Source organism: Tenrec ecaudatus, chromosome 7 (genome assembly GCF_050624435.1).
Source record: "Tenrec ecaudatus isolate mTenEca1 chromosome 7, mTenEca1.hap1, whole genome shotgun sequence".
Lineage (NCBI taxonomy): Eukaryota > Metazoa > Chordata > Mammalia > Afrosoricida > Tenrecidae > Tenrec > Tenrec ecaudatus.
Genome location: NC_134536.1, coordinates 24230011 through 24256000, shown reverse-complemented (window position 1 = coordinate 24256000; position 25990 = coordinate 24230011). Strand labels below are relative to the sequence as shown.

Here is a 25990-nt window from a genome sequence, read left to right as displayed (position 1 = left end):
AGGTAGAATCAGGATCATAATAGTGGGGGGGGGGAGGAAGCATTTAAGAACTAAAGGAAAGTTATATGTTTCATCATTGTTACCCTGCACCCTGACTGGCTCATCTCCTCCCCACAACCCTTCAGTAAGGGGGTGTCCAGTTGCCTACCAATGGGCTTTGAGTCTCCACTCTGCACTCACCCTCATTTACAATGATAGGATTTTTTGTTCTTTGATGCTTGATACTTGATCCCTTTGACAGCTCATGATCACACAGGTTGGTGTGCTTCTTCCATGTGGGCTTTGTTTCTTCTGAGCTAGATGGCCACTTGTTTATCTTCAAGTCTTTAAGATCCCAGACGCTATATCTGGGCACCATCAGCTTTCTTCACCACATTTGCTTATGCACATGTTTGTCTAGGATGCATTCTTTAAAAAAAAAAACACACAACAATGACAAGTCTGTCAAACACCTTAAGACATGGGCCAAACGAGAGAACATTATGCTTAGCAAAGTTAATCTGATCAACGTAAATATTTTATGACACCATTATTATAAAGGAGAAAATTGGTTTAACCAAAAGAGAAACCTTAAAGCCTACTAAGAGGCTAGGATAGGAATGAGGGAGGAGTGGGGAGGGAAGGGGAGAGATAATGAGGTAGGAGTATGGGTGTAAGAAAAACGAAAGCAAACACGTATTGGGGGTGAGGGGTGCCATGGGATACTGTCACTGATCTGATGAGATGGCCTGTGAAATCACACAGTAGGTTTTCCTGTGCCTGTATTCTATTCCACAAATAAAAGAGAAAGAAAGCACAACAAAGAAAGTTAAAATGAAAAGAGAGAGAAGGCTCACAGCCTCCAGATTCTGTACTCATCACAGGGAAGCATTGCTGAGTGGTGGACATGGAGAGAAAGTAAAACTGAAAGAGACTTGTATTCTTTTGTGACACAGAAGTTGGTTTCAAACCAACAACAAGAATCTTTTTAGTATCGCAACCCGAGGCTTGACATTTTTCTGTAGTTCTTTCCGTTTAACGTCTGCTGAATGTGTTCCTCCCTTTGCGTTTTCTAATTCTAGGTCTGCACAGGTCAGTACAGGCTTGACTGTGACTTCTCAAGCTGCAGCCCTTTTACTCCAGCACTTCTTCCATTTGCTTTAGTATTTTATGATTAAGGGTCAATTTTGATCTTTTCTCTCTTTCCTGACCTTCGTCTTTCTTCTTGTAAGTGATCCTTGATGTTCTCCCACAGCTCAGCAGGTCTTCTGTCAGTAGTGTTTAATGCATGCAATCTCATTCTGGAGAGGTTCTCAAAATTCAGGCCATATTTGGTCTCTTAAGGACTTTTTACTTTTCTTCAGCTTCAACTTGAACTTACATGGGAGCATTTAATGTGGTCTGTTCCACATTTGGCTCCTGGCCTGGTTTTAGCTGCTGATATTAAACTTCTCCATTGTTTCCTCCTACAGATGCAGTTAATTTGATTTCTGTGTATTTCTGTAGACGTCCATGCGTAGTATCACCTTTTGTGGTGTTGAAAAAAAGTCCTTTGTGGTGAAGAAGTCGTTGGTATTGCAAAGTTCTATCATGTAGCTCCAGTTTGGTTTCTGTCACCTACTTTTCCAATGGCTGTTCTTTCCTCTTTGTTTCCAATTGCCAATAATTATCAATGCATCTGGATCCCATGTTTACTCAATTTCAGACTGAAGAAGTTGGAAGAATTCTCTAATTTCTTCATCATCTTTAATGGTTGGTGGGCCAATGTGAATACTAATTGCATTGACTAGATTTCGTTGTATTTGCAAAGATATTATCCTATCACAGACATCACTGTGCTTCAAGATCTTGGTAGTTATTTATTTTTAAATGAATGTGACACCATTCCTATTAAATGGTCATTTCCAACATAGCAAACCATATGATTTTCTGATTCCAAACGGTCAATATTAGTCCATGCTAATTCACTAATGACTAGGTTATCAATCCATTTCATTTTTGATGACTTCCAATTTTCCTAGACTCATACTTCATACAAAGTTCCTATCATTGAAAGCTGTTTCCAGCCGTTTTTCATGTTGAGTCGTGACCATCGGCCAAAGAGGGTCCCCAAAGCCTTTCTCCATCACGTTCACTTCTACTTTGAGAAGCCAGGCTCTGTTAGCACTGTATCGGATAGTGTTCGACTGCTAGTCGTGAAATGTTGTTCAGTGTTCTTCATTAGGTTCTCTGTGGCTTTTTCCTCCGAAGTGAATTTGGCTTCCTTCTTTGTTTGCTCATATTGTTCCTGCTTTGGTCAAAGAGCTTCCAAAGGGCTCTTGTGTTTCTTCGGCACGCCCCATCAACGTACCTGGAGTTCGTACTTCCTTAGTCAGGCCTCCGCCTTAGTTTAAAAGGTAGCACCCACCCTCTCCATAATGTACTTTCTCTGCCCTTTTCTCCCCAAATGGCGTGGCAGCTCCCAGAGAACCGAGTCTTGGCAGGTTCGGATCTCCGCTGTCCTCGGCACGAGCGGTGCCCGTGAGCACCAAGGAGCGACTCCGGCTGGGGCTGGGGGTCGGCCCGGGCAGGCGCTCAGGCTCCGCCGCCCTCGGGTGTCCGGCCCGCTACCCGCGCTGGGCGCCCCGGGGGGAGACAGCGCCGCGCGCCTACGCGGCACAGACAGCCCCGACGGCGAACGTCAGCGGCGCCCGGGGATTCCCGGGGAAAGTCCGGGCGGCGGGCGGTGGGTGGCGGGCGGCGCGGAGAGGGGAGCCGTGTGAAGCGACGGCGCGCGGACGCGGGAGCGCAGGCCCGGGTCTCCACAGTCCGGTGCTGACGCTGGTGGGCGGGGCGGGGCCCGGAGCGGTGGTCCGGGGCGGGGCAAGGCGGGGCGGGGCCCGGAGCGGTGGTCCGGGGCGGGGCAAGGAGGGGCGGGGCCCGGAGCGGTGGTCCGGGGCGGGGCGGGGCGGGGCCCGGAGCGGTGGTCCGGGGCGGGGCAAGGCGGGGCGGGGCCCGGAGCGGTGGTCCGGGGCGGGGCGGGGCGGGGCGGGGCGGGGCCTGGTCTCCAGCTGTGGGCCGGCCCGGTGACTCGAGCGCGAGGCCTGGAGGAGCGGAGCGTGGAGAATCTCACCACCGGCTTCTTCCCACCGCGGCGGCGGCGGCGGCGCGGGACGGCGCGCGGCAGGAGGGGGCTGCTAGGCTCGCACGCTTGGCGTCGCTCCGGGTTCGTTTGGGCCTCTTGGGTCTGTTCTCCTTAGGCATCCCGGGTCTTGGCGTGCGCAAGGCGGGTCCGCGCGTGGAGGCGGTGCTGTCGGTTCGAGTTCCGATCTCCCCGCCCTCGACGCATCTGCCCCGCACTTTAGGGGTTCTCTGAGATGCAGGTAGCAAAGTTTTCCCCGGCCCCAGGGGAGAAGGGAGTGCGTGTTTTAGGGCTGCGTGACTTAGAACCCTCAAGTAGATTCCGATTCTGCGACCCTGGAGGCCTTTTTGGGTTTGCGAGGCTGTAACTAACTACACGAATAGAGAGCCTCATTTTTCTCCCGCATAGTGTCTGGTGGTTTTGAACTGCTGACCTGATGGTAGTGAGTTAGCAGCCCAACGCATAATCCACTTTGCCACCAGTGCGCCTTGGTAGGATTGGACAGACATTATTTGTTCTAGAAATGCCTCTCTTCTTAAAGCATCCATCTAAAAGGACCGTTGTTTGACATCAAAAGACTGGAGTTCTTTTTGTTAGAGGGGGTCCTTACTTTGTATCATTTCACTCCCTATGAGGGTGTAGTTACACACACGGGTCATTACTTTGTATCATCTCCTCACTTCCTATGGGGGTGCACTTACACACACACACACACACACACACACACACACAGCATAGATGTGACTTGAACTTGCCTAAATGACTCAGGAAGGGAGAAATTGATAGGCCTCGAAAACACTTCCTTCCAAATCCACAGCGCCTTCCCTTTTTCAGAAGATCAAAGACGGCCGCAATGGCCTTGCCTGGGGAGCCACACTGCCCAGGAGGGATTGTCTCCTTTTCTAGACTCGCTGACACCAGAGCTGCCTGCACTTCCGGTGCATCTCTCACTCTCTGTACGCTGTTTCTCAGCAATGGGAGGAGCTGTTTTGTTATTTCCACACGGGCATCCAAAAATGACTCACAGGGCTGCTCCCCTCACTGTAAGGGTTTGTTAAGGAACCTTTTACAAATCGAGGTCTCTATTTAAAACAAGACTTACAGATGCGAAGTATGTGCTCTCACTGCTAATATGGGGCCCCGGTTTAGGAAGTAGCATTTCAAGTTTGTCATTTTCTAAAGCGCCTGATGGGACGACATACCAGCCAAGGTCACTGGGCCGATCTAAGATAACCATTAAAATCATGTGCTTTGCCACAGAGGCCAAGAGAAAAGTTAATTTCATGATTTTGACAACCATTTTGCTGTTCCTTTCGCCTTAAGAGCTAAAGCAACAGGACAGGTTTTGAAGAGAATGGGTGACAGTCGGAGCTGAAAAATACAGTAAGGTTAAGACATGCCTTGTTGCAGCCGGATAGTAAATTCTTAGAAAGGAACTACGATAGGGATTGAATTGTATGCCCCGAATATGTGCTGTCCATCCTGGAACCTGTGGCTAAGGAGCTCTGCTGGGCTAGTGGTTCCTTGTTGGGCTGCTAAATGAAAGGTCAGCAGTTCAGAACCACCAGCCACTCCTCTGGAGAAAGAAGAGACTTTCTACTTCTGTCAACAAGCGTTGCCGTCTCAGAAACCCACCCACAGGGGCAGTTCTACCTGTCCTAGAGGCTTGCTGTGAGTCAGAATTGACTCGATGGCAGTGAGTTTGTTTCTTTGCTTGTGTGTGTGTGTGTGTGTGTGTGTGTGTGTGTGTGTGTGAGAGAGAGAGAGAGAGAGAGAGAGAGAGAGAGAGAGAGAGAGAGAGAGAGAGAGAGAGAGAGAGAGAGAGAGAGAGCCCTGGTGGCGCAGTGGCTGACCTTAAGGTCAGCAGTTCCAACCCCCCGGCCGTTCTATGGAGAGAAATGAGGTTTTCTGTTTAAAGATTTACAGTGTTGGAAATCCACAAGGCCATTCTCCTCTGCCCTGTAGGGTTATTATGAGTCAGAATTGACTGGCTAGCAGTAAGAGATTAAACAAACAAGCTAACAAGCAGCCTTGGAGGAAGGTAGACGCTGAGCCACCTGGAGGTCTCCAAGGAGTTAGGAAACAAGCTGAAGGGACAGGGCTTTCCCTCGGAGTGGACAGAAAAAGTCTTCCCCTGAAGCCATTGCTCTGAATTCAAAATTCGAGCTGCTTTAGCTATGAAGAACTGAATTCCTGTTTGTTACAGCCACTCATGTGTGATAGTGGCTTCTGTCATGGAAGCACTAGATAAGGAGACAGGCTCTTCTGTTCCGGTAAAGATTTACCGCCCGGGGGAGCCCAATGGAGGGAGCAGTTCTACTTTGTACTGTAGAGTCACCGTGAGTTGGAATCAGCTAGATGGCAGATAGGTTTTGTTTTGCTTCGTGTTTTACACAGCAGTGGGTAAGCACTTGGTTGCTAATGGCAAAGTCAGCAAGTGATTCAAACTTCCCAGCTGCTCAGTGGGAGAAAGATGTGGCAGTGTTCTCCTAAAAGGACTTACACACTTGGTACCCTGTAGGAGAGTTCTGCTTTGCCCTTTGCGGTCTCGATGAAGACCATCTTAAGGAATGTATGAATGAAATTTTGGACAGTGTGCCAAGCCAATTGGAGTCATTCTCCTGATGCCGATGCCAACAGTTCTTCCTCACCCAGGACTGGCTTTAATACGTAAGATTGACCCCATTCAGTGGCAGTACTGTGCCAGACAATGCCCTCCACTCCCACTCTAAAGCAATATGCAGTTGATCTTGAAATAAACCTGAAACGATCAGAAATTATCTCCTGAGAGTTGAAAATTTAAACGGAGACACAGAGTGACGGAAAGTTCTCAGAACTTCAACAACTGTGTCGCTGTAGCTGCCCTGGTCAGTGTGCTTTTCCAGGTCCACGTTTCTCAGCACTCATGTCTTTAGGGCAAGACATCTTATACCAAACCTGTTAACTGTGGAGTTGAATTGACTCCCACCTAAGACTTGGGGTTTTTTTTGTTCCTAAAAACTGTAGTGTCCTGGGAAGAAGCAGGAAAGCTGGCCAGAGGTCTGAATCTACAGAGCAGGTCAAATGAAGAATCACTAACAAATGCTGGCAGATCATTAAAAAGCCTAGATCTTACATCCTTGGATTGTCATCCGATTTGGGGTCCTGATTTTGTTCTTGTTTTACCTGCTGCCTCCAACTTCCAGAATCTTACCGAGTGGACTTAACCGTGCTGTGTCTCCAGTGTTCTCTGTTGACGTTGCAAACTGATGCAGGTTTCTGGGGTTTTAACGCTGGTGTACTATTTGGAGTATGTAAAAGATTCCTTTGGTCCCAATAAGGCTATTTTTGACTAACGAGGTTTTCTCCCCCCCCCCCACCCCTCTGCCTCCCCACCAAAAACTAACCCTGCCTCTTCATTATTCTTGTGTGATGATTGTCCCTACTCTGGCTTCAATTAATTCTCTGCTTTCCCCCCTATAAGTAGGAGCTGATGATCTTTCTCTCTACTTTGGACCATTTAAGGATTACAAACACTGAACTAATACAGTGTTTACCTAAGTAAGATGGATTGACACCGGCTGCCGCAATGGGTTCACGCATAAGAACAATTGGGAGGAGGGTGCAGGACTGGGCAGTGTTTTGCTCTGTTGTGCAGTAGGTCGCTCGGAGTGGAACCAATTTGTCAGCACCTAACAACAACAATCGCTGTGCCTAAGCTGTATCAGCACATTGGCTTGGAGTGATTACAAGTTTGAAGTTTTAAAATGTGTAAATGTCTAATGCTTGAAGTTTTAAGATATATTGTCCATGTAAGAATTGTTTCAATCACCATTTCATCAGACAATGAATAAGGAAACCCACAGAATAATTTTAATTACGGGGTCAGTGAAGAATATTGAAAAAGCCCCGGACTACCAGAAGAACAGACCCAGCTGTCACGGTGTAGGAAGTGCGGCCAGAGAGCTCCTTAGAAGAGAGGATGGTGAGACTTTGTCTCACACGCTTTGGATATGTTACCAGGCGGGATCAGTCCCCGAGAAGGCTATCAGGAATGTCAGGGGGAAAGAGGAAGACTGTCAATGAGATGGATTATGGATTGACTCAGTGACTGCACCAAGGATGAGAATGGCACAGGACCGAGCCGTGTTTCATTTGTCATGTATCTGCTCGCTGGCAGCGCCTAATAACAACAATTCATTCAACCCTCAAATAACAAAGGGAAAGGTTTGGCTAACTTGTGGGCTTGTCTTGTGTCCTCCGTGGACTGTGCTTTCTCTGAGAGCAAAGGATCACTTAGTGTTAGAAACTTAGGTTGTCGCCAAGCCTCCTCCCAGTTCTCACAGTTCAGTGACGTTTACTAGGGATCTGTCGGCATGAGTCCGTTATCTGCCACTCTTCTGAGATTGTGTTTACAAGACCTGATTTGTGTATCTCATTCAAGTAAGGTCATGTTTAGGATATGGCAGAGTTTCGCATTGGTGATTTTCAGTACCCCTCTTCAGTGTTCTTCTCAGTAGAGTATCGGGGAATCAGCATAATAAAAAAAGAATGTGACAAATCGTCACCATTTCTTTTACCCAATTGTGTTTTACTTGTTTCCCCATTCAGAGATGTAAAATAGCATGGCTCTGCTCATTGTGTAACTTATTAGGAAAGTCTGTGAATTCCAAATGTTGAGGAGAGTTGAGATTACTCTGTTGTGGTCATAAGAACTTGCATAAGGATCCTTCTGAGTTTGTTTTAATTTTCAAAGTGGCAGCACTACACATCTTATTTCTGATTTTCTGCTTTGTACCTCATGTATTGATAAACGATGAGATCTATTGAACTGAGAGAAAGTAGGGTGAAACTTGTAAGTTGAGTTCTGGTAAATATAGATACACTTCTTACCTAGCCCTCCCCCTCCCTCGATTACTGATGGTAAGCCAAGATACTATGATATTTGCTATATTGTATGGCTCCCTATTGTTTACAGTGTACACTCAGGCAATATCTTTTTAAATTCTCCTAATGGCTTAACAGGGAAGAGATGATAGATAGTAGAATTATTGTTGTTGAGTGTATTCTGATTGTGTTGGTACAAAAGGAGATATTTAGTGACCACCAATGATTAGCCAAATAGTTAGGCGCAGGGCTATCAATCCTTGGCTGAAATAGGCACTTTTGGTGTCTTAGATCATGTTCCCTGGAAACTCTGAGGTGTGCACATGGGTTTATTGAAAAAGGCTGGAAAGAGCTCTTGGAGGGAAAGAGGGAAGCAGGATTTGGCAGATGGAAGAATTGAACTGGAGCCTTAACCATTTCCAGGGAACTTTGTGATTAGGCTGGTCCTTAAGACACTCGTTCTGCCACCCTGAGGAAAGCACAGACATTTGTACCCTTGCCCCCCTGACTGACTGTTGGGGGTAAGCAGGGGGCACAGCCCTGGGCACAGTAGTCCTTTCAGCCAAGGGCAATCCTGAAGTGTTGGCCCATTTACCTTGGGTTGCCAGCCAATACTCCCAGTGAGGAGTGAGGGCCTGGGTCCTGATGGAGGATTTGGGTATCACAGCATCTTCTACTACAGTAGAGAGAACATTGTAATCTGCGAGGGCCGTGCGGAGGTCTGTTTGACCCCGACCATCCGCTTGCAGAGTGGAGATCTTTCTTTGGCCTTTAGCTCAAAGGCCCCGAGGATTTAGACTAGCTGGAGGATAGCGTAGCCAATCCTGGGAGGTTAAAAACGGAAGAGCCTTAATCCTAGAACATTGGACATTGTGGCATGCCTGCTTTGCCTTTCCTTGGAAATTTCTGATGTGGCCAACAGAAAATCAGAGCCCTCGGCTGACCCCTGACTGAGGGTGCTAGAGAAAGGAGGCGGAAAGAGGAGGAAAAAAGAGCCAGGGAGCTATGGGTGTAAGGAATTTGATAGCACGATGGGAGGTGCCTAATTCTTAAAGAGTCTGGGAGAGAAGAGGGGAATCCGTGAATTTTCAGGAATCAAAAGAAATCCTAGGAGCATAAGAAGGTTTCTGGAAATGTCATGTCATGAAGCTTCGAGATGGTGGCCTTGAAATGACCACCTCGTAGGGTGAAAAGGAGCATTTTGGCATCCATGTAGGAAAATAGATCATGTGCATCACTTGAGTTGGAAATAAATGATTTTTCTTCAGAAGGAGATGGCCTTTCAACCCTCCCATGATTTGGGTTCAGGTCATTGCAATGGACATGAGTCCCCTCAAGAATGACATCATAAATCCTGGAGCACTGACGTCATAAACTCCTGCAGCACATGTTTCATCTACTCCTATCACGTTCAGTTACGTGCACTTCTTACACCTCTTTCGCTCAGGCTCTCTACAGGTGCCTTCTCCTTGCCTGGCTCACTCCTGTAAAACCATTCAGACTCAGGTGAGACACCATCTCCTCTAGGAAGCTTTCCCGGCTCCTCATCAGCACTCTCACTTCTTGTAATTAACCTGCCTACCAGCCTGTGAGCATCTTCAGGACAAAGACTGGCTACCTTTTTTGTCTTTGTGACTGAGAGATTTGGCTTCATCAAAATATTACTGACATTCACCCAAATCACAACGAAAAAAAATTTTTAATTCCTTAAAGAAATAATCATTCTGATGAGTACATTCCTTCAATGAATATTCATGTAGTTTATTTATGTGGAAAGAGCACTGGGGGGGCCCAGTGGATGAAAGGTTGTGCCCAAAGGTTGGGCAGTTCAAATCCTCCAGCTGGTCAGTGAGAGGAAAGATGAGGCTGTCTGCGTCCACCCTTGGGGGCTGTTCAAGTCTGCCCTGGAGGGTTGGACCCTGTGAGTTGGGATTGACCCAACCTGCTATTAGTCGTAGGGCTTCCTGGGATTTGGTGAGGCAGTGGGACATGCAGGCAGCGAATGACTGAGGTTGAGGCTTCTGGCCTTTCTTTCTCCATCTTTTAACTCTACTCTCATCCAAGACTTGAAGGGTGGGATGGGAAGGACCAAGGATTTGGAGCTCAGGAAGGAGGCACTCATTCAGACCACATGGGTCCTTACCTGGCTTAAAGGTGACTTAAGTAGATGTTTGTTTTACTATTGTAAATAAGAAAAGTTGGAGAAAGAGTCGGTGAGACTTAAATGCATGACTTTACGTGAACAAATGTGATTGCAGATGATGACAATTTGGCATGGTATTTTTTCTATTAAAAAATCATTTTTTAAATCATTTTGTTGGGGCTCGTACAACTATTATCACAATCCATACATACATCCATTCTGTCAAGCACATTTGTACATTTGTTGCCATCATCATTCTCAAAATATTTGCTTTCTGCTTGAACCCTTGGTATCAACTCATTTTTCCTGTCCCTCCCTGCTCACCCCTCCCTCATGAACCCTTGATAATTTATAAATTGTTATTTTTTCATGTCTTACACTGTCGACATCTCCTTCACCCACTTTTCTGTTGTTCGTCCTCCAGGGAGGAGGTTATATGTAGATCCTTGTAATCGGTTCCCCCTTTCTACCCCACCCTTCTTCCACCCTCCCTCTCAGCACTGGTCCTGAAGGGATCATCTGTCCTGAATTCCCTGTGTTTCCAGTTCCTATATGTACATCCTTTGGTACATCCTGTGGTCTAGCCAGATTTGTAAGGTAGAATTGGGATCATGATGGTGGGTGGGGGTGGGGTCTGAGAAAACATTTAAGAACTAGAGGAAAGTTGTATGTTTCATTGTTGCTACACTGCACCCTGACTGGCTCATGTCCTCCCTGTGACCCTTCTGTAAGGGGGTGTCCAGTTTCCTACAGATGAGCTTTGGGTCCCCAATCTGCACTCCCCTTCATTCACGATGATATGATTTTTTGTTCGTTGATTTGTTTTTTGTTCTTTCACACATTTACTCAATCTGTATGGTGTGAACACTATCTGAAAGACTGAATTATATGAAGAACATGTCGCACATCCTCTTCAGAAGGTGATTTGAATTTCTGGCAACTCTATACTCTTGCAGCCATTTTTCCCCCCCCACGAGATTTTTATTTTATTTTTTAACATTTTATTAGGGACTCATACAACTCTTATCACAATCCATACATACATCAATTGTGTAAAGCACATCTGTACATTCTTTGCCCTCATCACTTTCAAAGCATTTGCTCTCCACTTAAGCCCTTTGCATCAGGCCCTCTTTTTCCCTCCCTCCCCGTTCCCCCTCCCTCATGAGCCCGTGATAATTTAGAAATTATTATTTTGTCATATTTTTCCCTGTCCGGCATCTCCCTTCACCCACTTTTCTGTTGTCCATCCCCAGGGAGGAGGTCACATATAGATCCTTGTAATCGGTTCCCTCTTTCCAACCCACTCACTCTCCACCCTCCCAGTATCTCCCCTCACACCCCTGGTCCTGAAGGTATCATCCACCCTGGATTCCCTGTGCCTCCAGCTCCTATCTGCACCAGTGTACAACCTCTGCTCTATCCAGACTTGCAAGGTAGAATTCAGATCATGGTAGTGGGGGATGAGGAAGCATTTAGGAACTTCAGGAAAGCTGTATTCTTCATCGGTGCTACATCGCACCCTGACTGACTCATCGCCTCCCCTAGACCCCTGTATGGGGATCTTCAGTGGCCGACAAATGTGCTTTGGGTCTCCACTCTGCACTTCCCCCTTCATTCACTATGGTAAGATTTTTTTTGTTCTGATGATGCCTTATACCTGATCCCTTCTATACCTCGTGATCGCACAGGCTGGTGTGCTTCTTCCATGTGGGCTTTGTTGCTTCTGAGCTAGATGGCCGCTTGTTCATCTTCAAGCCTTTAAGACCCCAGACACTATCTCTTTTGATAGCCGGGCACCATCAGCTTTCTTCACTACATTTACTTGTTCACCTGCTTTGGCTTCAGCGGTTGTGTCGGGAGGGTGAGCATCATAGAATGCCAGTTTAATAGAAGAAAGTATTCATGCATTGAGGGAGTGCTTGAGTAGAGGCCCAAGGTCCTTCTGCCACCTTAATACTAAACCTATAAATATAGGCACATAGATCTATTTCCCCATCCTCATATATATATTTGCATATGTACATGTCTTTGTCTAGATCTTTATAAATGACCTTTGCCCCTTTGCCCCTTTTTCTTTTTTTGCTTAGCACTGATCACCAAGCTAATCGTGTCATCTCACCTTGTCTGAAACATAACTGTAGTTGGTTGCCACTGGGTCAGTTCCGATTTATGGTGATTCCTGTGTGCTGCCTAGAATGACGTCATAGCGATTTTGTTTGACTTTTAGAACTATGGCCCACGGGGTGTGTTTTGTGTCTTTGTTTTCGAACTTCTTATTGTGGATTGAGTGAAGGTTTACAGAGCAGTGATCAGTTTTACATTCAACAACTCATACATATTTTAGTTCATGCCACGCGTGATTGCAGTCACCACCATGCAACATCACTGATCCCGTTTCCTCCTTGTGCTTCCTGTTTCCATGCTTCCTTCTTTCCTAATCCTTCGGAGCTTTATCCTGGGGTAAATGCTGCCCTTTTGATCGCAAATGGTTGATTATTATGTTAGTCTGGGTAGACTAGAGAAACAATCCACGGACAGAGATTTATATACAAGAGCAATTGAACACTGAGAAAACATCCCAGTACAGTCCAGATCAAGTCCATAAGTCTGACAATAGCCCATATGCCAACAGCAATCTATAAAGTCCTCTTCAGACTCACGAAACACATGCAATGATGCCGAATGCAGGCCGATCACAGGCCAGTAGGTAGAAAGTCTTTGGGTCCAGTGACGTTGTAAACATCTCAGCTCTGGCAGGGGTCTCTCTGTGGCTTCTCTGGCTTCCGAGGTCTGGTTGCGTCATGTGGCTTGTCTTCTGCAATGTCTCCCAGGGAGTAGCAGAGAGAGATAGAGAGAGAGAGGGGTGTCTTCCGCTTCCAAAGAGGAAGTACCAGACTAACCAGAATTCTCAGGAGAAGGCAATGCCCACACAGAAGTCTCATTGGCTATCTGCAGACTGACAGCCTAGACTCCACCCCTACACTCTTAATCCTTAAATTGACACCAGATTAGGTGACTACCACAATTATCCTAAGGAAGGTGTCCCTCACTAGTGTTATTATCCCCCTAATAATTCTTTGGCTGAAAATGGAGCCATAAGGATGAGTTTATGTCTAGAACTGAAGAGTGGCGCAGGACCATATTTGCAGGGATCTAGCAGTCTCTAGCCAGCCAGTTAGCCTGGTCTTCTTGGTGAACTCCAGTTTTGTGCCACGTGTCTCCCCATCTATTCAGGACCTTCTAATGTGCTCTTTTCAGGGCAGAGGTAGCCGGGCACCTTCTAGGTAGTCTGCTCTCAGGATTATGAAGATTGATGTTTATGTGGTCCATTAATCCATTGAACAAATAGCTTCCATTCTAATTCGTCCATTTTCTTCACTCTTTGTCCCAGGCAGGGAAAGACCAAAATTATAATGTAGATGACCACTCACAAGCCTTTGTTTCTCCTGATATCTCCTATCCAACTCTTTATACAGTTTTAATAAATAAAAATCATTGTGTTCTCAGTGGAAGTTTACATAACAGATTAGGTTTTCATTTACCATATATACTCGAGCATAAGACCATCCAAATATCAGCCGAGGCACCTAATTTTACCACAAAAAATGCAAAGAAAATGTGCTGGAAAACTCGGCGTATACACGCGTATATACGGTAATAATTTCTGTGCCACTTGTTTGCTGACATTGGTTAATTTTTTAAAAATCCAGATGAAAACAGACAGATAATTAAAAAAACAGGCCAAATTAAAAAAAGGGAAAACAAATTAAAATTTTAAAAAGGGAAACAATTTAAAAAAAGGGAAAACAAATGATAAGATGTTAAATTTTAGCCTATGTCTGCAATAATTAACTTTCTGATGTACTCGGTGGGTAGGCATTTCACATCCTGGTCAATGGTCTGAGGGTATTCGATCCGGCGTATTCCCCGTGTACTCTCTGTAAATGGATTTTGGACTTTCGCTGTTCTCCATAGCATTCTGCAAACCAGGTGCTCAGAATTTAAGCCCTAAGTACATTTCCCTCTTCTGATCTTGGATTTTGTTATTTACAATCACATGGGCTGAGGTGCTATTTCTGTGTAAGCTTAGCTTTCATTTCATTTACATGGCTGCTATTTTTAAGGCAAGTTTTTTAAGACCCTAGAAACTATTCTTTCTGATTGCAGGGCACGATCTGACTTCTTCACCACACTTTGCTATATAGCAGCCTTATTGTCATACTTTTCCTGAAGTTCTGAGTGAATATAGACGATTAATATTCTGTCACTTGAGTTGTAAAAATAGTATGGAAATTGATAATAGAATAGGATTATTTTATTTCTTTATTATTTTTCTACATATTAAAATTTTCATTAATATAGCTTAATCTGATAAAATCTAGCCACAGCCTGTTGACTATTTCCTACAGGAATTGATGAAATTAGAAGAAACATGTTAATACATACTACCAAAGAGAAATATTCATGTTATCTTACTGGTTTATAATAAAAGTTTTTCTTCTCGAAAAATAGAAATTCTGAAGTTAACCCAATGTTCTAAGAAAGAAAAACAATGATATACTTAATTTCATGTCAACTTGATAAATAAGTATAGACGAGGCGTCTAGCCTGTCGATCAGGCCACAGCCTGATGATGTCTCCTTGTGGCCATGGCCTTCTCATAAGCACTGTGGGAACTTCCTCTCTTTCTCCCTAGAGGTGGGCCACACGCTCTCTCTCTCTCTGCTTCACCTTTCTCCTGTTGAGACACTCAGAGAAATGGAGGAGCTACATGGAGACCCACACCAGCGCTGAGATGCTTCCATCACATCTACATGACTTTCCACCCACTGGCCTGTGATCTTCCTGCATTCAGCATCATTGCATGTGTTGCATGAGTCTGACAAGGAATTTATAGACCACTGTTGGACATATGGCCTAATATTGGACTTATGGACTTGATCTGGACTGGGCTGAAATTTTTTCTCAATGTACAATCACTCTTCCATATAAAGCTCTTTCCTATAAATATGTGAATGCCCCTGGATTCGTTTCTCTAGTCAACCCAGCCTAACACAGTTTCTAAAACATGGAGCTTACAAAATGATGCAGTGGATTGCTAGGAAACTCTGGCCACTGAGCAGAAAATAAAGCCTTTATGTAAACAAGCCTTTTAAAGAATAATGTAAGAAGCCTTTAGGGGGAAAAATTACAAATCCTTTATTTCAATTGTCTTTACGTATTTGATAAATATCGGAAGAGAAATTGGAAAGCCTGTGATGAAACTTAGGAAAGTTTCTTTTTCCTTAAAGCAAACTTGTACTCTGTCCCTCTGGTGCTGCCTCAGCTGTGCTGGGCAGTCAGTGAGTTCTTCCAGACGGTGGTTAGATGAGTGGGCTTCTCTGAATTGAGGGAACTCTGCAGCTTGGCAGTGACTTCACTCAGCTGCCCCGCCATGGCATCTGTGCCTTTTCCAACCTTGAAGACAGCTCCGCTGCTTCACACTTCGCTTGCTCTGAGTGTGGGACAGATAAGACTGTAAGAAGCACAGTATCCCCACAATGTGTTGGTGAAGCAGGATCTTCTCTGTTGTAATATTGTAATAGCTACAGACCCAGTACAGGCCTGGCTACACTCACTTTGACAGGTGTTTTTGTATTGCTATCCCAGATCCAAGCAAGACAACATCCTTGACAACTTCAGCCTTTTCTTCATTTATCATGATGTTACAACCCAGTGATGTACTTGTGAGGGTTTGGGTCTACTTTACATTGAGCTGTAATTCATACTGAAGGCTGCAATCCTTGATCTTCATCAGCAAGTGCTTCGAGTCTCCCATGACCTATTTAGCATGAATGAGTGAAGTGTTAACATTATGAGGTTTGATACTAGCAGCCAGGGGACCTCACTTGTTTCATACCACCTGAATGGTCTGGGCGTTGTAATATTAGGTGCCATAAAGCTGTTTCTGACTGATAACAACTCTGCGTTCAACAGAATGAAACACTGCCCATTCACAATTGTTCTTAAGTTTGAGCTCATGATTACATCCCCTGTGTCAAACCATTCTGTTGGATGCCTTCCTCATTTTCGCTTCCTCTCCACTTTACCAAGCTTGATGTCCAACTCCAGGAACTGGTCTCCTGATAACATGGCCCAAGTATGTGAGACGAATTCTTTCCATTTTTGTCTCTAAGGATCATTCTGGTTGTACCTCTTTCAAGACAGATTTGTTTGATCTTTTGCCAATCCATGGTAATTTCAATTTTTCTCACCAGTACCACAATTCAAATGCATCAGTAGTTCTTCAGCCTTCCTTTTACTCCGTGTCCAACTTTCACATACATATGAGGCATTTGAAAATAACATGGTGTGGGTCAGATGTACCTTAGTTTTCAAAGTAATCCCTTTGCTTTTCAGCACTTTTAGGAGGTCTTGTGCTAAAGATTTCCCTGTTGCAAGGCACCTTTTGATCTGCTGCTTCCATAAGCATTGATTGTGAATCCAAGCAAGATGAAATCCTTGATAACTTCCGCCTTTTCTCCATTGATCATGTTACAATCCCTTGAATCCAGTTGTGAGGAGTTTGGTCTTCTTTACATTAAGACATCGTCCATATTGAAGGCAGCAATCCTTGATCTTCGTCGGCAAGTGCTTCAAGTCCCCCCTTGGAGCAAGCAAGCTGTGTCACCTGCACACTGCAGGTTGTCGGTCCGCCTTCTTCCAGTCCGGATGCCTCCTTCGTGTTTGTGTAACCCAGCTTCGCTGAATGGTCTGGGGAGAAATAGAATAATTTTATATTAAGTCACGTGGCCTGCTCTGATTCCAACCAACTACCTTGTAAGTTAGACTAATTATGGATGTCAATAATTTAAAAGAGTAATTCCTAATATTGTCTTTGTAAAATTCCTTATCGTTTTCAGAGTGATTTCACAATTGTTATTTCGAGGTGTGATCACCTTGCAGAAAACAATTAGGCTTTTGGTTTTTGTTTCTTTCAAGCCCAACTATATAAACAAACTCACTGCCATTGAGTCCGTTCCAACTCATAGGAACCATAGAGGAGAGGGTAGAACTGCCCCTGTGGGTTTCCAAGATGGTAACTCTTTGTGGGAATAGAAAGACTCCTCTTTGTCCCGAGTAGCAGCTACTGGTTTTGAACTGCTGACCTTGCAGTTAGCAACTCAACAAGCAATCACTACACCACTGGGACTCCTAAGATCCAGCCCAACTGTACCTGAGGGTGAATGAATTGGGGAGCTTGGTGACCAAACCACAGGGAACCACCTGGAGATTCAATACTCAATACCCAGGGGGCATGTTGTAATCTGCCAGGGCCACCCGATGGGACTGATAAAGGCACTGAGGCTCAGATGGGCTTCCTGGTTGGTGGCCGTGCACTAAAAGGAGTAGTGTGTCCTCTGGGTAACATGGCATCTTTGCACTCTGACCCCTCTGAGACCTCAACCTATGCATCTCTCCATCTCTTTCATTACATTAAAGCTGTTAGGACATAAAACTGCAAATTAGTCCAGTAAATTGTAGGATCTAAAAAAGAAGTGAGGCTGGCTAGCCTGAAGTGGAGGGAGCCAGGTGCACTCCCAAGCTTGTGGCTGGTACCTGCTGGCCTAACCCCTGGTGGCTTAGGGATGAGACAGAGGTCTGTGTGGGCTGCTAGAGTCTGAACGGAGCAGGAGAGGGAAGCTGAGATATCCACCGGACACAGGTGGCTTGCGGTGTAGATTCACTTCACCCCTGACACAATGTGATATCAGGTGGGAAATCTTAGTCTCCGTGGACTGGTTTGCAGAATGATGTGCACCATTTACCGTATGTACTCAAGTACAAGCCAAGTTTTTTCATCACATTTTTAATGCAGTTTTTGTGGTGAAATTAGGGACAAAGATTAAGCTCTCTGCTCCTGTAAAGATTTATAGCCACGAAAATCCTGTATAGCTTCATCTTTCTCCTTTGGAGCAGCTGATGGGCTTGAACACCAGTTTGGCAGTTGGCAGCCCATCGATTCTCCACACGTGCCACCAGGGCTCCTTAGCAACTCTGAAAGGAAGGCAACCCTGATTGACTTGAACACTCTAGACTGGATTTGCATGGCCATGAGAATCTCTGACATTCCATAGAGACCTACTATTCTTTTGAAACCTCGTTCACATATCACTCATTTTTGTTCTTTGTGGAATGATAGCAAGAAACTCCTCTCACACAGTCTTTGATGAACAAGGAAGTCTTGGAATGTAGTGCAGTCATGTCATGGGGATGTTACACTTTGCCTGCCCAGGATTCTTGGTTTGATGAAGCCTCTAAAGAATGGAGACTCTTTAATATGATTGAACCATTGAACTATTGAATTGTAAGATCTGTAAATTATGTACCAAGAAAACTTTTTTTTTAAAAAAAGGAAAGAATAGAGACTTGTGGTACTCTTAAAACTATTCAGCTGCATTTCAAAACTGGCTCCTCAAGTTCTCAAAACCTCTTATCACACTGAAACTCAGCCTAGATTCAACCAGCCACTTACCTCTGGCCGCCCTGACCTCCTTGCTAAAGGACTCCTCTTTGAGCACACTGCACTAGCAAGCAGCTTTTGCAGAACATTTTGTGTCAGGGTGGAGGCTGCTTGCGTGTGAGATAATCTTTGTTTAACATTTTACCCCTCCTGATCATGATTATGACCCCAGTCCTCAAAAAGAGAGGAAACGTGTGTTCTTGTTATGTGTATGTTTCAGACACTGTTACATGTAGTATGCATAGAATAATTTAAACATACTGAAATGCCGTAAAGACAGATAGTCTAGGCTTGTGTACGATATCAGTGATAGTATTCTGATGCTTGAGCATGCCGTTGGGTCACTTTTCTTTGGCATGGGCACAGGTATGGGTGGCTTCCAGTAGCTGTCAGCCTGGTAGCTGTCCTCCAAATTTCCTGGTATAGAAGAGTGAGTGGTTCCAGTTCTTCAGCTATCTGAAACATTTCAGTGGGTCTTCCGTCAATTCCTGGAGCCTTGTTTTTTGTTAATGTATTCAGGGCAGCTGAACTTCATCCTTCAGCACCACTGGTTCTTGTTCATATGCTACCTTCTGAAATGGTGGACTCTCGACTAGTTCTTCTTGCTGCAGTGATTCTTTAACATTGTACTTAAGATCATCCAACAACAGATGTTACAGCAGCACATTGACAGGGAACTGCCAGAAGAAGGTCATGTTGGATTCAGAAGAGGACGTGCAACGAAGGATGTCCTTGCTGACATTAAATGAATCTCGGCTGATAGCAGAGAATACCAGAAAGATGTCGACTTGTGTTTCATCAACTATGCAAAGGCATTCAACAGTGTGGACCCTAATACACTGTGGGTGACCTTGGGAGGGATGGGAATTCTGGAACCCTTCATTGTGCTCATGAGGAAGTTGTACATGGATCGAGAGGTGGTTGTGTGAACAGAACAAGGGAACACCACTTGGTTTCAAATCAGGAAAGGTCTGCGTCAGGGTTGTATCCTCTCGCCATACTTGTTCAATCTGTGTGCTGAGCAAATCCTCAGAGAAGCTGGATTATATGAAGCAGAGCGCAGCTTTCAGGATTGGAGGAAGACTTATTAGCATAGGAAGGCGCTTAACAACTACAATAACCACGCATAGGCTAGTCATCAGCCCTAGTGAAGTGTTGGTTACGTGTTGGGCTGGTAACCATAAGGGCAACAGTTCAAAACCACCAGCCACTCTTCAGGGGAAGGACAAAGCTTTCTACTCCCATACAGAGTTACCAGCTCAGAAAATCACAAAGGCAGGCTACCCCGCCCTATGGGATCGCAATGCATCAATGGACTCAATGACGGGGGCTGTTTGGGTTTTTGACCATCAGTCATGGAGCCCTGGTGGCAGTGTGGTTCGGGTGGAGCTGCCACTCCTCTGAAGAAAGAAGAGGTTTCTAATCCCACCACATTTCACAATCTTGGAAATCAAAGGCCAGTTCTACCCTTCCTATAGACTTGATAAGAGTCAGAATTGATTTGATGGCAAGGAGTTTTGGTTAGCCAATCATCGAGACAATTATACATGCTGCGTCTGCATGTGTTTCAAAACTCTTATCAATAAGCTTTTGTTCTGAATGCGAGCGTCTTTGCTAAAATGATGATTTACTCATGGTTCCATGGCCAGTCTTCCAGCCGTTAGGAGGAATTATACATCATAAGGAGCCGCGAGGAACCCAATGAGGGCACCATCAGTTAGCTTTTCCAGTATAACAAGACTGTATTTCTCAACAATATCTATATGAACAATTCAATATTAATTACATTCTTCATGCTTTACAACTACCGTACATACTCAAGTATAAGCTGACCCGAATATCAGCCGAGGCACTTAAGTTTACCACAAAAACTGCATTAAAAATGTGCTGAATGCTTGCCACACTGGATGAACATATGGATTGCGATAAAAGATGTAACAGTCTCCAATAAAAGTATTTTTAAAATAATAAAAATGTGCTGAAAAACTCAGCTTATACTCGAGTATATACAGTATTCTTACTATAATTTTTGAAATCATTCGATCACGTTTAACATAAGCTCAGTATCCCTTATGCAAAACTTCCCCTTCCTGGCTTCTATCCATCCCTCCCAGCCACTAGGAATCTTTAGTTTCTCTATATTTCCTTACTTCAATTCCAGGGTCAGTTGAAAAGTCTTGTTACTAAACTTCCAGTTCATACCTGCACAGGTTTGTCCCAAACAAAATGTGTCTGAACGTGTCTGTGCGGTCAGTGGGTGGCTCCTGTCAGTGGAGCGCTTGCCTTAGTCTGAGCAGGGCACGTTCGCAGCAAATGTTCACTCAGAACAGAGCGGAGCTGCCAGAGCAGCTCCATCGAAGCCAGAAAGGTTGGCTCAGGATGTTGTGGTCTGTTTTGGGGGGATTTCAAAAGGACAATTTTGATACGGTTTCCCCATGGACACAGGATGATCCCAGGAACATATTAGTTGGAAATATTAACAAAATTGAAAACTGATAGCTTAGGAAAAGTTCAGGGAAGTCTGAGGAATTTCCTCCCCCATCCTAACAGAGTACCTCCTCATTCTTAGAGCAAATAAGCCCACAAGAATTTCATTGGGAAATCTCGTCCCTTCCACCTAACACACTGTTCTTACCCCTTAGGACTTAAAAAAAAAAAAGAGTAAGTCTGTTTTTGTTCCCAAAATTCAAAAGGCATTTGAAAGAAACATGTTGTGGGTATGTCAAGAGTGCCAGCAAGTGCCAGGATGAGGTGGCAGAAGTCGAAGCGTGCCGACTTCTTCAAGGAAGAATTAGAGAGAAACATTGCCTTCAGAAGGGTACAGACCTAGGAGGAGGATATGTCAAGAAACAGTAGCATCACCTTTAGATATGTGTCTGATAAAGGTATCTGTGATTCCAGGGGCCTCTAGAAAAAGGCATCGTGCTCCGTAGAAGGTCAGCGAAAGAGGCAGAACCTTAGTGAGATGGGTGACGCAGTGGCTGCAACAAGGGGCTTAAACCTAGTAACCGTGAGGATGGTGCCCTGTGGGCAGTGCTTCAGACATACTGCTGGACAAGGGCCCTGCGATTCAGAACCAGCTGAGTGGCACTGGACGGGAACCTGATGTTGTAGCAACACTTTTTGACATGGTCTCATGAGCTCATACAGTATTTATCGTTGTGTGGCGCAGTGACTTTGCTCGGCATGGTCCCCTTCGTTGGCTGTGCCGCATGGACGACCTATTCTCCAGTCTGCTGCAGCATCTTACCAGCACTTTTCTGGGCTCTACTAACAGTCGGCTGGCCATTTCCCCAGGTGTTGCTACCTGATATCTCATCGCCTCTTGGTTAGTCCCAAAGCCAACGGTTCAGGTGTTTATGTTTTTAACATAGCAGCATTCTACTTCAAGGTGTCAATAGTTACCGCATATACTCGTGTATAAGCCCAGTTTTTCCGGCACAAAAAATGTGCTGAAAAACTGGGGTTCGGCTTATACACGGATCAGTGGTACCCCAGCGAGGTGTAACAGCCCCGCTGACACTGCAGGGCTTTGAATGTTTACTCACATCTAACCAATCAGAGCTGCCCTATGACATGGACGGCTCCAATTCGCAGAAGTACCTGTAGTGATTCACTTATGCAGGCGGCTGAACTGGTAAGGATGTGTCTGTGGCTGTGCTCCGTCTCTCCCCTCTGGTCTCTGTGTTAACTCATCCTGCATTTCCCACCCTAGGCTTATACTCGAGTCAATAAGTATAAGCCATAAAAACTTATACTCGGGTTGGCTTATGTTCCAGTGTATGCGATATATCAGTTAGGGTTTGTTCTATGTTGTTGTGCCTTCGAGATGGTTCCCACTCATAGTGACCCTATGTAACAAAATGAGCGGCAGCTGATCCTGCACGACCCTCACAGTGGGTCTTACGGTTGAGCCCATTGTTGCAGCCACGGTGTCAAACCGTCTTGTCAAGGGTCTTCCATGTTGTTTGCCGCCCCTATACTTTACCAAGCATGATGTCCTTCTCCAGGACGGGTGTCTCCTGACAACATGTCCAAAGTACATGAGATGAAATCCTTGCCTCTAAAGCATTTTGCCTGCGCTTCTTCCAACACAGATCTCTGTGTTCCTTTGGCAGTCCGTGGTACTTTCAATGTTTCTTTTTTCACCAGTACCATAATTCAAATGCATCGATTTTTTTTACGGTCTTCTTTATTCAATCTCCAACTTTCATATTCATGTGAAGCAACTGAAAATATCATGGCATGGGTCAGGTGCACTTTAGTCCTCAAAATAACCTCCTTATTTTTCAATGCTTGAAAAAAGGTCTTGTGCAGCAGATTTATCCAGTGCAGTGGGTCATTTGATCTCTTGACTGCTGCTTCCAGCAAATCCTTGAGAACTTCAATGTATTTTCCATTTTATCATGATGTTACCTATTAGTCCAGTTAGGAGAATTTTGGTTTTCTTCCCATTAGGTTGTAATCCACGATGAAGGCTTCAATCCTTGATCTTCCTCAGCAACTGCTTCAAGTTCTCATTCAGCAAGCAAAGTTGTGCCATCTGCATATTGCAGGTTGTTGTTAAGTCTTCCTCCAATTCTGATACTGCATTCTTCTTTATATAATCTAGCTTCTCTAGTTATTTGCTCAGCATACAAATTGAATAAGTATGGTGAGAGGATACAACCCTGACACACATCTTTTCTGATTTTAAACAATACAACATTCTCTTGTTCTGTTCACACAACTGCCTCTTGTTCCACTTAAAGTTCTGCACAACACAATGAAGTGTTCTGGAATTCCCATTCTTCTATAAGCTTTCCATAGTTTGTTATGATCCACACAGGTAAATGTCTTTGCACAGTCAATAAAATACAAGTGAACATCTTTCCGTGTTTTGATATTCTTGGCTTTCAGTCAAGATCCATCTGACATCAGCAGTGATATCCCTTGTCCCGATTCTTTTTCTGAACTTGGCCTGAACCTCCGTCAATGTACTGCAGCAATCATTGTTGGAGGATCTACAGCCAAATTTACTTGCATGTGATATCATTGATTTTGTTCTAAATTGAGCATCTGTTGGATCACTTTTTTTGGGGGGGGGTGTCACTTTTCTGTGGCATGGGTACAAATCGGGATCTCTTCTAGTCAGCTGGAAAAGTCGCTGTCTTCCAAATTTCCTGGCATAGACTAGTGGCTTCTCCCAGTGCTTCATCAGCCTGTTCAGACATGTCAGCTGGTAGTCCATCAGCCCTTAGCATCTTTTTTGGCTAATGCTTTCGGCTCAGCTAGACCCTTGTGTCAGCACCGTGGGTTCTTGATCACATGCTCCCTCTTGAAATCATGAACCGCTTTCTGTATTCTTTGGATACGTCCTGCATTGTTCAGTATTTGCCCATTGAATCTTTCAGTATTGCAATTCGAGGCTTGGATTTGTTCTTGAGCCCTTTCAGTTTAAGATAGGCCGAGTGTGTGCTTCCATTTGTATTTTCTAACTCTAGGTCTTTGCACAATTCAGTGTAATATTTTACTCTGCTTTCTCGATCTCCCCTTTGAAATTTTCTATTCAGCTCTTTGACGGCATCATTTCTTCTGTTTTATCTACTCTGCAATTAAGATCAAGTGTCAGTGTCTGCTGACATCCACTTTGATCAGTTTTTATATCCTGTTTTAGTGACCTTTTCCTTTCTTCATGTATGATGTTTTTAATGCCATCCACAGCTCATCAGGTCACCATAAGTCTTAGTAGCTTAAAAATAATTACGTTATTTGTCACGGCTCTCTTGGTTGGCTGCGTGCTGCTGGTTGGATCATTCATGTGGCTAGTCATGTGTTAGCTGGGGCTTGGGTGAAGCTGGGATGACTGAGCAGGCTGGGCCTTATCCTTTTGCAAGCTCCTTCAGCCTCCTTCACCTTGTGGCCACAAAGGTCCCGAGAGCAAGGCCTTGTCAAAAAGTGTTTTTCTTTTTTTTAAAACATTTTATTAGGGGCTCATACTACTCTTATCACAATCCATACATATACATCCGTCCATTGTTTTTCAAGCCTCTGCTTCTCTCCTATTCCCTCGTTATCTCTTTGACAAAAGTCCCAGTTCTGAAGGTCAAGTTCCAGTGCAAGGAACTGAGAAACAGTATCTACTTCTTGATGGAAGGAGTTGCAAAGTATGTGTAGTCAATTTTTTTTTCTTTTTGCAACCTTCCACAAAGAGGATGTACAAATACTGGTGGGCGGAGAGCATTTAAGAGGTCAACTTAAGAAAACAGGATGTGAATTCATGGTCATTATATTATGGATGTTATGTAATGTGTAATGTGGCAATATGATGGTGCTTTCATAGTCATGTTATGGATCCAGTTGTGTTTCTGAAAGCACGTGTTTTGACGTCTAACCACTGTGCCTATGGTTTGAATGCCATTTGGGAATGGGTTGTCTTTGTTATGTTAAGGAGGCGAGATTAGTGGTGAGTGTCCTTTGAATCAGTCTCTTGAGTTATAAAAGAGATTACACACAAAAGCATGGAAGCAGAGATGTGTTGAAATAAATTCAAAGACACATGAAGGTTTTTAAGGAGGGAAAAACAAGTTGAAGAGAAAATGGCCGTCACCCAAGGTGACAGAGAGAGAAAAAGGCTTCCCTTTGAGCCACACGTCCTACCACTGAGTCAGGTCTGATTCATAGCAACCCTATAAGACATGGGTTTTCCAGTACATAAAATTTTACAGGAGTAGATAGCCTCCTCTTTCTCCTCTGGAGTGACTGCTGGGCCTGAACTGCTGACCTGAGAACCAGCGGCTCAAGTGTAATCCACTACACCAACTTGGCTCCCTTCTCCTTGATTTAGCACTCTGAATTTGGAGTGCTAGCCATCCTGCTGTTATTTTTATGTGTCATTGGTTTTGACTCTTAGTGACCCCTAGATACAGCAGAATGAAACAATGCCTGGCCCTGCACAATCCTCATAATTGTTTATGTTTGAGCCCATTCTAGCAGCTACTGTGTGAATCCATCTTCTGGAGGGTCTTCTTTTCCACTAACTCTCTACCAAACATGATATCCTTCTCTAGGACAGGTCCCTCCTGATTTCATGTCCAAAGTATGTGAGATAAAGTCATGCCATTCTTACTTAAGGACCTCTCTGGCTAGATGTCTACAAGACAGATGTGTTTGTTCTGGTACTCCGGAGCACTGTCAGTGTTCTCCACCAATATCATCATTCAAATGCATCAGTTCTCTGAAATACCTTATTCATTGTCCAGTCTCCACATGCAGATGAGGCGATTGACGATACCTTGACTTGGGCCCAACACAAAATCACCCTAAACGTGACATCTTGGCTCTTTAACATTTTAAAGAAAGTCCTGTGCAGCCTCCTCTGATTTCTGCTTCCATG

At 44.6% G+C, this 25990-nt stretch overlaps 1 protein-coding gene across 2 annotated transcripts in view; it reads left to right on the top strand.

The window, feature by feature from the left end:
• The first annotated feature begins 3027 nt into the window (after positions 1–3027).
• Positions 3028–25990, top strand: part of STX11 (syntaxin 11) — a 35862-nt gene continuing 12899 nt past the window's right edge. Inside the window, exon 1 of one of the 2 annotated variants that reach the window (XM_075554434.1) lies at positions 3028–3184. The gene's annotated coding sequence lies outside the window, so the exon portion shown is untranslated. Of the gene's footprint in view, positions 3185–3209; positions 3342–25990 lie in introns of those variants that run through there. The other variant, XM_075554435.1, reaches the window with a different exon arrangement.